The sequence below is a fragment of the Pseudophryne corroboree genome, chromosome 1 (genome assembly GCF_028390025.1).
Source record: "Pseudophryne corroboree isolate aPseCor3 chromosome 1, aPseCor3.hap2, whole genome shotgun sequence".
Taxonomy (NCBI): domain Eukaryota; kingdom Metazoa; phylum Chordata; class Amphibia; order Anura; family Myobatrachidae; genus Pseudophryne; species Pseudophryne corroboree.
Window position 1 is genome coordinate 638,135,457 of NC_086444.1, and position 11,030 is coordinate 638,146,486.

General features: G+C 47.0%; 1 pseudogene; it reads left to right on the forward strand.

Moving 5' to 3' along the window:
* Positions 1 to 8,169: 8,169 nt before the first annotated feature.
* Positions 8,170 to 10,555, forward strand: LOC135040374 (uncharacterized protein K02A2.6-like; annotated as a pseudogene).
* The last annotated feature ends 475 nt before the right edge of the window (positions 10,556 to 11,030 follow it).

Below are 11,030 nucleotides of genomic sequence, written 5' to 3' on the forward strand. Positions count from 1 at the left end.
AGCAGCGGTGAATAGACGCTGTGAGCATGTGCACAGCATCTATTCACGGAGACATGAGGGACAGGGGGCAAGCCAGCAGTTCACAGAGCGCTGGCCATACCCCCATAGTGACAGGAAATGGGGGCGTGGCTTGCGATTGCGGATTTACCATGAGTCTACGCCCCTTTCTGAAGCCATGCCCCTTTTTCCTGGCGCCCGCGGCTACGCCACGCAGGATTCCCTCTTTCTGCCTCCAAAAAGTTGTGAGGTATGTTATATGCCTCACTGTGCATGCTGCCAATTCACATTATGGGGCAGAGGTATTAACCTGCAGAAGTGATAAAGCACCAGCCAATCATTATGAGTTTGATAAATGAGTTAGGAGCTGATTGGCTGGTGTGTTATCACCTTCCACTTATCACTTCTTTATCACTGCTTAGTCACATTATATGCCACCCTGTGCATGCTGCCAATTCACATTACTGTATATGTCACACTGTGTATGCTGCCAAGTCACATTGTATGCCACACTGTGCATGCCGCCAATTCACATTATTTGCACACTGTGCATGTCGCCAATTCACCTTATATGCCACACTTTGCATGCCGCCAAGTCACAATATATACCACACTTTGCATGCCACCAATAAACCTTATATGACACACTTTACATGCTGCCAAGTCACATTATGTGCCACACTGTGCATGCCGCCAAGCAGGGGCGTCAGAACGTTTTTTGCTTGGGGAGGGCCAAGATAAAATCTCTTTTTGGTGCCCCTAGCTTCTGGCCACCATAGATGGGTCGCTTGCACCTGTACGGCACTCTAGAGCAGCTGGGAGGGATCGGCCTCTTGTATACATTACACCTGGTAGAGCCCATTACACACATTATGCCAGGTAGAGCCCATTATACACATTATGCCTGGTACAGCTCATTATACACATTTCGCCTGGTAGAGCCCATTACACATGTTACATATAACGCCTGGTAGAGCCCATTACACGTTACACATTACACCTGGTAGAGCTCATTACACGTTACACATTACACCTGGTAGAGCCCATTACACGTTACACATTACGCCTGGTAGAGCGGTGTAGTAGTGTACGCCGGCGGCCGGGCTCCCGGCGGCCAGCATACTGGCGCCGGAAGCCCGACCGCCGACATACCTTCAGCGTGGCGAGCGCAAATGAGCCCCTTGCGGGCTCGCTATTTATTCTCCCTCCAGGGGGGTCGTGGACCCCCAAGAGGGAGAAAAAGTGTCGGTATGCCAGCTGTCGGGATTCTGGCGCCGGTATACTGTGTGCCGGGATCCCGACAGGCGGCAACCTGAAGACGACCCCTGGTAGAGCCCATTACACGTTACACATTACGCCTGGTATAGCCCATTACACGTTACACATTACGCCTGGTAGAGCCCATTACCCATGGTACACATTACGCCTGGTAGAGCCCATTACACGTTACACATTGCGCCTGGTAGAGCCCATTACATATGTTACACATTACGCCTGGTAGAGCCCATTACATGTTACACATTACGCCTGGTAGAGCCCATTACACGTTACACATTATGCCTGGTAGAGCCCATTACACGTTACACATTACGCCTGGTAGAGCCCATTACACATGTTACACATTAAGCCTGGTAGAGCCCATTACACGTTACACATTATGCCTGGTAGAGCTCATTACACATGTTACACATTACGCCTGGTAGAGCCCATTACACATGTTACACATTAAGCCTGGTAGAGCCCATTACATTACATTACATTCCTGGTAGAGCCCATTATAAACACTACGCCAGGCAGAGCCCATTACACATGTTACACATTACGCCAGGCAGAGCCCATTACACATGTTACACATTACGCCAGGTAAAGCCCATTATACATATTACGCCAAATATAGCCCATTATACACATTATGCCAGGTAGAGCCACTTGTACACATTACACAAGGTAGAGCCTATTATACATATTACACCTGGTAGAGCCCATTACACGTTACACATTATGCCTGGTTACCCATTATACACATTACGCCTTGTAGAGCCCATTACACGTTACACATTACGCCAGATAGAGACCATTATACACATCTGCTAGATAGAGCGACTCCTCCTTGCCCCTCTCACTACTCCTTCCCCACAGCCAGCAGCTATGTTGCTGCTTACCTCTGCTGTCACGAGCAGCATGTCTCTGCAGAGCGTAGACACTTCAGGAAATGTGGTGGGGTTGGCGGAGCCAGGGCCGGCCCTAGCCTAATTTTTTTGGTAATCGAAAATATATTTTGGCGCCCCTTAATGGAATATATAGGGGCATGGTTTCATGTGGAAGAGGCATGGCCACAGAAAAGTACCAATTCACAATACATTTCACAGTAACATCAGTTACTCACATTACAGCGCACAGTAGCATCCGTTACTCACATTACACCGCACAGTAGCATCCGTTACTCACATTACACCACACAGTAGCATCCGTCACATTACACCGCGCAGTAGCGTCCGTCACATTACACCGCACAGTAGCGTCCGTCACATTACACCGCACAGTAGCGTACGTTACACCTCACAGTAGCGTACGTTACACCTCACAGTAGCGTCTGTCATGTTACACCGCACAGTAGCGTCTGTCACATTACTCTGCACAGTAGCATACGTTACATTACACCGCACAGTAGCATCCGTCGCATTACACCACACAGTAGCATCCGTTACATTACACTGCACAGTAGCATCCGCCGCATTACACCGCACAGTAGCGTCTGTCACATTACTCCACACAGTAGCGTCTGTCACATTACTCCGCACAGTAGCATGCATTACATTACACCGCATAGTAGCGTCTGTCACATTACACCGCACAGTAGCATGCATTACATTACACCGCACAGTAGCGTCTGTCACATTACACCGCAGAGTAGCGTCTGTCACATTACTCCGCACAGTAGCGTCCGACACATTACTTCGCACAGTAGCATCCGTTACATTACACCACACAGTAGCGTCTGTCGCATTACACCACACAGTAGTGTCTGTCGCATTACTCCGCACAGTAGTGTCTGTCGCATTACTCCGCACAGTAGCGTCTGTTGTATTACACCACACAGTAGTGTCTGTCGCATTACTCCGCACAGTAGCATCCGTTCCATTACACCGCACAGTAGCTTCTGTCACATTACTCCGCACAGTAGCATCTGTTACATTACACAGTAGGGGAGAGAAAAAAAGAGAAGGGGGGGGGGGGGGGAGAAAGGGTAAGAGAGGGAAGAGGGCAGGGAGAGAGAGAGAGAGAGAGAGAGAGATGGGAGGGTGAGAGAGTGAAGGGGGGGATGAGAGAGAGGGGACAGAGAGACCTTCTCTGACATGGTCCCAGCTCCCTGTCCCTCCTGCAGCTCTTTGCCTTTGTGTCCCACAGCATCTCCTTATGTTCCCTTCCCCCAGACCCCTCTAACCTGTGTCTAGTGTGTGCCACGGGAGTGGAGGGCTGGGCAGAGGAGGACCGTCATCATGGAGCCGCTGGGACCCATGGCGGGCGGCCAGACAGGCAGGCAGGCGGGAGAGGAGGGATAGGCAGAGGAGGCATATCACTGTGGAGCCGCTGGGATCTGGCTGGCGGCCACGCGCTGTACAGTGAGTGAAGGTGACTCACTCACTGAGTAGCGGTGCCCTCCACTGACTGGCGCTCTACGTGGCTTGCGCTGGCCGGAGCACACGGGGAAGGAAGCTTCAGCGCTGCCTGCTGTATGAAGTAATAGTATCAGTGCCGGATGCACCGCTGCAGTGCTAATACAGTACAGGCAGCACTGAAGCTGCTGATAGCGGCTGCATAGGCATGCAGTTGTGGGTCCGAGTGAATGACGCCTCTCTCATGATTTGGGGGGAGCGCGTTGCCCCCTTCCCCACCCAATCCGACGCACCTGCCGCCAAGTCACATTATATGCCACACTGTGCATGCCTCCAGTTTAACTTTAAATGGGACATGGTTCATGCTGCCAATTCACATTTTATTCCACACTGCATACCCCCCAATTTCTTTACTACAACATGATATTAAGGAGGTGAGGAAGTGAACACTGTATATCATATCTTAAAGATCTTCTGCATTGCTCTAGGGATCAGTGGAGCACCAGTGGGCTGACACAGCACAATTGTGGGGTGCAAAAAGGAGCAACTCTTTCAGACTGCCAGCACCACCTTAAATGAATAAAAGGAGCACGTAAGTTATATCTTTCATTTTCTAAGGAAGGGAGGACAAAGTATACAGGAAAAATTTCAGGATATATTATTGGCACAATAGCTGCATTTGATGGTACTATAGGGGACTGGGCTACATATTGAGTGAGTGGAATTGTATTCTTCGGTTAATTCAGTGCAAGGAGACAAGAAGGTACCGGTCTTACTCAGTGTAATGGGTGCCCAAACATACAGTTTGCTGAGGAGTTAAATAGCACGGGAGAAGCCAGCCAACAAATCATTTACTGACATTGTGGACATTTTACAAAAGCACTTAAACCCCAAACCATTAGTGATTGCTGAAAGATTCAGGTTTCACAGAAGGAATCAATCTGAAAGTGAAAACATTTCTAAATACAAGGCAGAGCTGAGGATTAGGGTTATCAGATACTCTAAGAGAACGTTTAGTATGTGGGCTGAAAAGTGCAAGTATACAAAAGAAATTGCTGGCTGAGCCTGACCTGACCTTAGAGCTAGCACTGTCCACAGCTATTTCAATGGAGACTGCAACCAGGGATGCATCAGAATTGCAACAAATGGAACCAGAATGTACTCCCAATCCAGTTCATTGGTATCAGAGACAGTCCTGTGTTTGCTGTGGGAAGTCCACACATGATGCCAGTCAGTGCTGGTTTAAAGACAAAGTGTGTAGAAAATGTAAGAAAAGAGGCCATATTGAAAGGGTGTGCCAGTTGGGGAAAACACCAAACCGCTCACAAGTATCCAAAGTTCCCGTAAAAAAATATACAACATCCCAGGTGCATAAGGTAGCCGACAATGGGGTATATTTACTAAGGTCCCGATTTTGACCGAGATGCCGTTTTTTCTTCAAAGTGTCATCTCGGGAATTTACTAAGCAGAAATCACGGCAGTGATTAGGGCATTCGTATTTTTTTGCAAGTCCAAGAATAAAAATACGAATGAATACACCATCGTTCAAAACGCGGCTGTTTAAGTATGAATCTCGGTCATTTACTAAGAAGTGCAAAGCAAAAAAAAAAAAAAAACACTGCCGTGAACAAATACAACTCGTAAAAAAGTGCTAAAAAAAAACAGACCTGCTTTTTTGAGCCGTGATTGGATAGGCATGCACGGATCCATGAGATCCGTGCATGTATATCAGTGGGAAGGGGGGGAAAAGTGTTAATTTGGTGAAAAAAAATTGCGTGGGGTCCCCCCTCCTAAGCATAACCAGCCTCGGGCTCTTTGAGCCGATCCTGGTTGCAGAAATATGGGAAAAAAAATGACAGGGGTTCCCCCATATTTAAGCAACCAGCATCGGGCTCTGCGCCTGGTCCTGGTTCCAAAAATACGGGGGACAAAAAGCGTAGGGGTCCCCCGTATTTTTAAAACCAGCACCGGGCTCCACTAGCTGGACAGATAATGCCACAGCCGGGGGTCACTTTTATACAGTGCCCTGCGGCCGTGGCATCAAATATCCAACTAGTCACCCCTGGCCGGGGTACCCTGGGGGAGTGGGGACCCCTTCAATCAAGGGCCCCCCCCCCCCAGCCACCCAAGGGCCAGGGGTGAAGCCCGAGGCTGTCCCCCCCATCCAATGGGCTGCGGATGGGGGGCTGATAGCCTTTTTGTAAAAGTGTAAGATATTGTTTTTAGTAGCAGTACTACAAGGCCCAGCAAGCCTCCCCCGCATGCTGGTACTTGGAGAACCACAAGTACCAACATGCGGCGGAAAAACGGGCCCGCTGGTACCTGTAGTACTACTACTAAAAAAATACCCAAAAAAAGACAATACACACACACCTTGAAAGTAAAGTTTTATTACATCCATCCACACAAACATACATACATACTTACCTTATGTTCACACGAGGGTCGGTCCTCTTCTCCAGTAGAATCCATGGGGTACCTGTTGAATAAATTATACTCACCAGATCCAGGGTACCAGGCTCCTCGGATAATCCTTTTGTAATCCACGTACTTGTTTAAAAAAATAAAACGGATACCCGAGCCACGCACTGAAAGGGGACCCATGTTTTCACATGGGTCCCCTTTCCCCGAATGCCAGAAACCCACTCTGACTGATGTTTAAGTGGGTTTCTTCAACCAATCAGGGAGCGCCACGTTGTAGCACCCTCCTGATCGGCTGTGTGCTCCTGTACTGTCTGACAGGCGGCACACGGCAGTGTTACAATGTAGCGCCTATGCGCTCCATTGTAACCAATGGTGGGAACTTTGTGGTCAGCGGTGAGGTCACTTTCGGTCAACCGCTGAGCAGAAAGTTCCCACCATTGGTTACAATGGAGCGCATAGGCGCTACATTGTAACACTGCCGTGTGCCGCCTGTCAGACAGTACAGGAGCACACAGCCGATCAGGAGGGTGCTACAACGTGGCGCTCCCTGATTGGCTGAAGAAACCCACTTAGACATCAGTCAGAGTGGGTTTCTGGCATTCGGGGAAAGGGGACCCATGTGAAAACATGGGTCCCCTTTCAGTGCGTGGCTCGGGTATCCGTTTTATTTTTTTAATCAAGTACGTGGATTACAAAAGGATTATCCGAGGAGCCTGGTACCCTGGATCTGGTGAGTATAATTTATTCAACAGGTACCCCATGGATTCTACTGGAGAAGAGGACCGACCCTCGTGTGAACATAAGGTAAGTATGTATGTATGTTTGTGTGGATGGATGTAATAGAACTTTACTTTCAAGGTGTGTGTGTATTGTCTTTTTTTGGGTATTTTTTTAGTAGTAGTACTACAGGTACCAGCGGGCCCGTTTTTCCGCCGCATGTTGGTACTTGTGGTTCTCCAAGTACCAGCTTGCGGGGGAGGCTTGCTGGGACTTGTAGTACTGCTACTAAAAATAATATTTATAACTATCAACAAAGGCTATCAGCCCCCCATCCGCAGCCCATTGGATGGGGGGACAGCCTCGGGCTTCACCCCTGGCCCTTGGGTGGCTGGGGGGGGGACCCCTTGATTGAAGGGGTCCCCACTCCCCCAGGGTACCCCGGCCAGGGGTGACTAGTTGGATATTTGATGCCACGGCCGCAGGGCACGGTATAAAAGTGACCCCCGGCTGTGGCATTATCTGTCCAGCTAGTGGAGCCCGGTGCTGGTTTTAAAAATACGGGGGACCCCTACGCTTTTTGTCCCCCGTATTTTTGGAACCAGGACCAGGCGCAGAGCCCGATGCTGGTTGCTTAAATATGGGGGAACCCCTGTCCATTTTTTTCCCATATTTCTGCAACCAGGATCGGCTCAAAGAGCCCGAGGCTGGTTTGCCTTAGGAGGGGGGACCCCACGCAATTTTTTTTTAACATTTAAACTTTTTTTTTTTTTTAAACAAAGTGCACAATGAAGCCCAGCACGGATCTCTCAGATCCGGCCGAGATTCATTGTATTAAAGTCGGCAGTGTTTTACAAGTAACTCACGTAAAACACTGCCTAAAAAAACGAATGACATCGACATCGGAAAACCCGAAAATGCAGAATACGGCAGCTTAGTAAATTAGTCGTAATAAATTCAAAAAGTTGCAGTTTAACACTTTCGATGTCATTCGTGATTATTCTCCCACCAAATCGGGAGAATTACGAATGTTAGTAAATATACCCCCAATGAGTCAACTCTACTGATAGTACTGGTACAGAAAAAGGGTTATGCAGCCTAGAGATGCACTCTATGACGGCAAAAGAGCGTCAAGTGATTTGGGTCACTTTGGAAGTAGCAGGTATTGACTTAAAAATGGAATTAAACACAGGCTCTGCTCTGTCAGTGCTAAATGCAAGTGATCACAAATGCCTGTTTGCTATCATTCCTTTAAAGAAAAGAAAAAGAAAACATCCATAACACTCCGCACATATACGGGTGAACCGGTGTCCCCATTGGGAAAAATTAAAGTTTATGTGAAATACAAAGGCAAAACCCATAACCTGTATTTGTACATACTTCCACACGGTGGACCGGCGTTATTGGGCCACGAATGGATAAGGAAAATCCAACTTATTGGCATTCCATTCACAGGCTACAATTTACTGCATCTGATGTATCCAACAATGACGCAGCTACTAAGGAACTTTCTAAATTGTTAACTGCCGCACAACCCATTTTCCAACCAGGGATAAGCACGTTAAAGGACATTGAGGCCAGTATAGAGTTGGATCCACATGCCGTTCCAAAGTTTTGTAAAGCTTGCCCAGTACCTTATGCTATCCGACCAGCGGTTGAGGAGGAACTACGGAAACTGGAAGACTCTGGTATACTCCCCCCAGTGGAATGGAGTGAATGGGCTATGCCAGAGGTTCCCAAACTGTGTGCCGTGGCTCCCTGGGGTGCCTTGGGACACTTGCAGGGAAGTATCCGCATTTGCAGAGATTTCAAAATGACAATAAATCCAGTACTACGGACTGTACAGTATCCTTTGCCTAAAATAGAGGACATCTTTGCAGCTCTCTCAAGGGGTGACCGCTTCTCCAAAATTGACCTAGCTCAAGCGTACTTGCAAATGGAAATTGAGGAGGCATCTAAGAAATATTTAACCATCAATACTCACAAAGGTTTATTACAATATAACCGTCTTGTGTTTGGACTATCTTCTGCCCCAGCAGAGAGCAATGGATCAAGTCCTACAAGGAATACCAGGTACGCAATGTTACCTGTAGGACATAATTGTAACAGGCAAAGATGATGTGGACTATTTAAATAACTTGGAAAGAGTATTAACCCGACTACAGGAATATGGACTCAGAGTAAATAAAGATAAATGTGCATTTTTCCAAGAAAGCAATTTATATTGTGGACATGTGATTGATAGAGAAGGCCTGCACAAATCAAATGATAGAATTGAGGCAGTACTACAAGCACCCCAGCCCCAGTCTGTGTCACAACTAGGCTCTTACATGGGCCTAGTTAATTATTATCACAAGTTCTTACCAGACCTCTCCACAGTAAAACACCCGCTAAATGCCCTACTACAGAAAAATGCACGATGGAAGTGGACAAAAGACTGTGAGAAAGCATTCTCAGAAACAAAAAGATTTATTACATCTGATAAAGTCCTTACTCATTTTGTTCCGAAACTACCCATCAGGCTGGCATGTGATGCCTCACCGTACGGCATTGGAGCAGTGTTATCACATCAACTGAGAGATTGTAGCGAGAAACCAATAGCGTTTGCTTCACAGTCTTTGACAGTAGCAAAGAAGAATTATGCTCAAATTGACCGAGAGGCCTTAAGTTTAGTATGGGGAGTAAAGGAATTTCATAAATTTTTGTATGGGCAAAGGTTTACATTAATTACGGATCATAAACCATTGGTATCAATTTTTAAGCCCCACAAGGGAGTCCTAGCCATGACTGCTGCTTGGCTTCAATGTTGGTCATTATTCCTGGGTGTTCATATATACGACATTGAGTTAAAAGGAACAAAACTACATGGCAACACTGATGGTCTATCACGTTCTCCCTGGCCCCAAAGTGAGGAGGACAGTGGTGGAGACCCCCTTGAAGTGTATCACAATATGTTGATGGAACAGCTACCTATTACCAATGACATGATTAATCGGGAAACAAGGAAAGACCCGGTACTATCAAAAGTAATGGACTTAACTCTCAAAGGTTGGCCTAAACATGGCAATGCTCAATATTACAGGTTTTCGGGCAGGAAAGATCAGCTTTCTGTCTGTCAAGGAACTCTGTTGTGTGGGTCCCGAGTGGTAATACCACCTAAACTGCGAAACAGAGTTTTGGAAAATTTGCATGAGGGTAACCTAGGCACAGTAAAAATGAAGAATCTCGCTAGAAGCTATATGTGGTGGCCAGGAATCGATGGTCAAATCGAAACTTTGACAAAAGGGTGTGACGGATGTCAAAGAGTTCACAATTCACCACCTTTAGCCCCGTTACACCCCTGGGAATGGCCATCATCTCCATGGCAGCGGGTATATATTGACTTTGCTGGTCCATTCATGGATTGTATGTTTCTTATTGCAGTGGATGCTCATTCAAAATGGCCAGAGGTAATAAATATGAAATCCACTACTTCTGAGAAAACAATTGCTGTGCTGCGAACCATCTTTGCCAGAAATGGTCTACCGGAGCAAGTGTGCAGTGACAATGGGCCACAGTTTGTGTCCATGGAATTCAAAAAGTTCATGCAAGATAATAGAATTAAACATTTTACATCAGCTCCACACCATCCAGCCACTAACGGTTTGGCTGAGAGATTTGTCCAAACATTCAAAAAAGCTATCAAGTCCATGCACCATGAACATCTACCTTTGCAACACAAGATTGACAGCTTCCTGTTTATATATCGTAGGACTGAGCACTCCACTACTGGTCAGCCTCCTGTGGTGCTCCTTATGTAACGGAACTTGTGGTCTCAGTAGAACTTGATAAAACCAGATGTAAGGCAGAAGGTATATAACAAACAGTTTCAATCTGTTTATCAGAAACCTACTCGGTCTTTCCACATTGGCCAAGAGGTGCTTGTCCATGATTACAGAGCAGACAAATGGCAACCGTAATAGTTTCTTCCAAATCCAGCTCTCTGATGTACGTGATTGAAGTTGGAGGAGAATTGTGGCATCGCCACATTGATCAAATAATTGAGGCTGGGAGGCAAACTGACTGTACATTGAGAGCTGGACATAGCCAAGCCAGTGATGTGGGGGTTTATGTATACCCCTCTGGAACTGCAACAGAGACTGTTCCTGACACTGTGGAGGAAATGTACCCCTCTGGGTCAGATACAGAGACTGTTCCCAAACCTGTTATGGAGTCACCTGAGCATGAGGTTCCCTTAGTAACAACTGATCCTGAACCTTCTAGTGTGATTTCTGT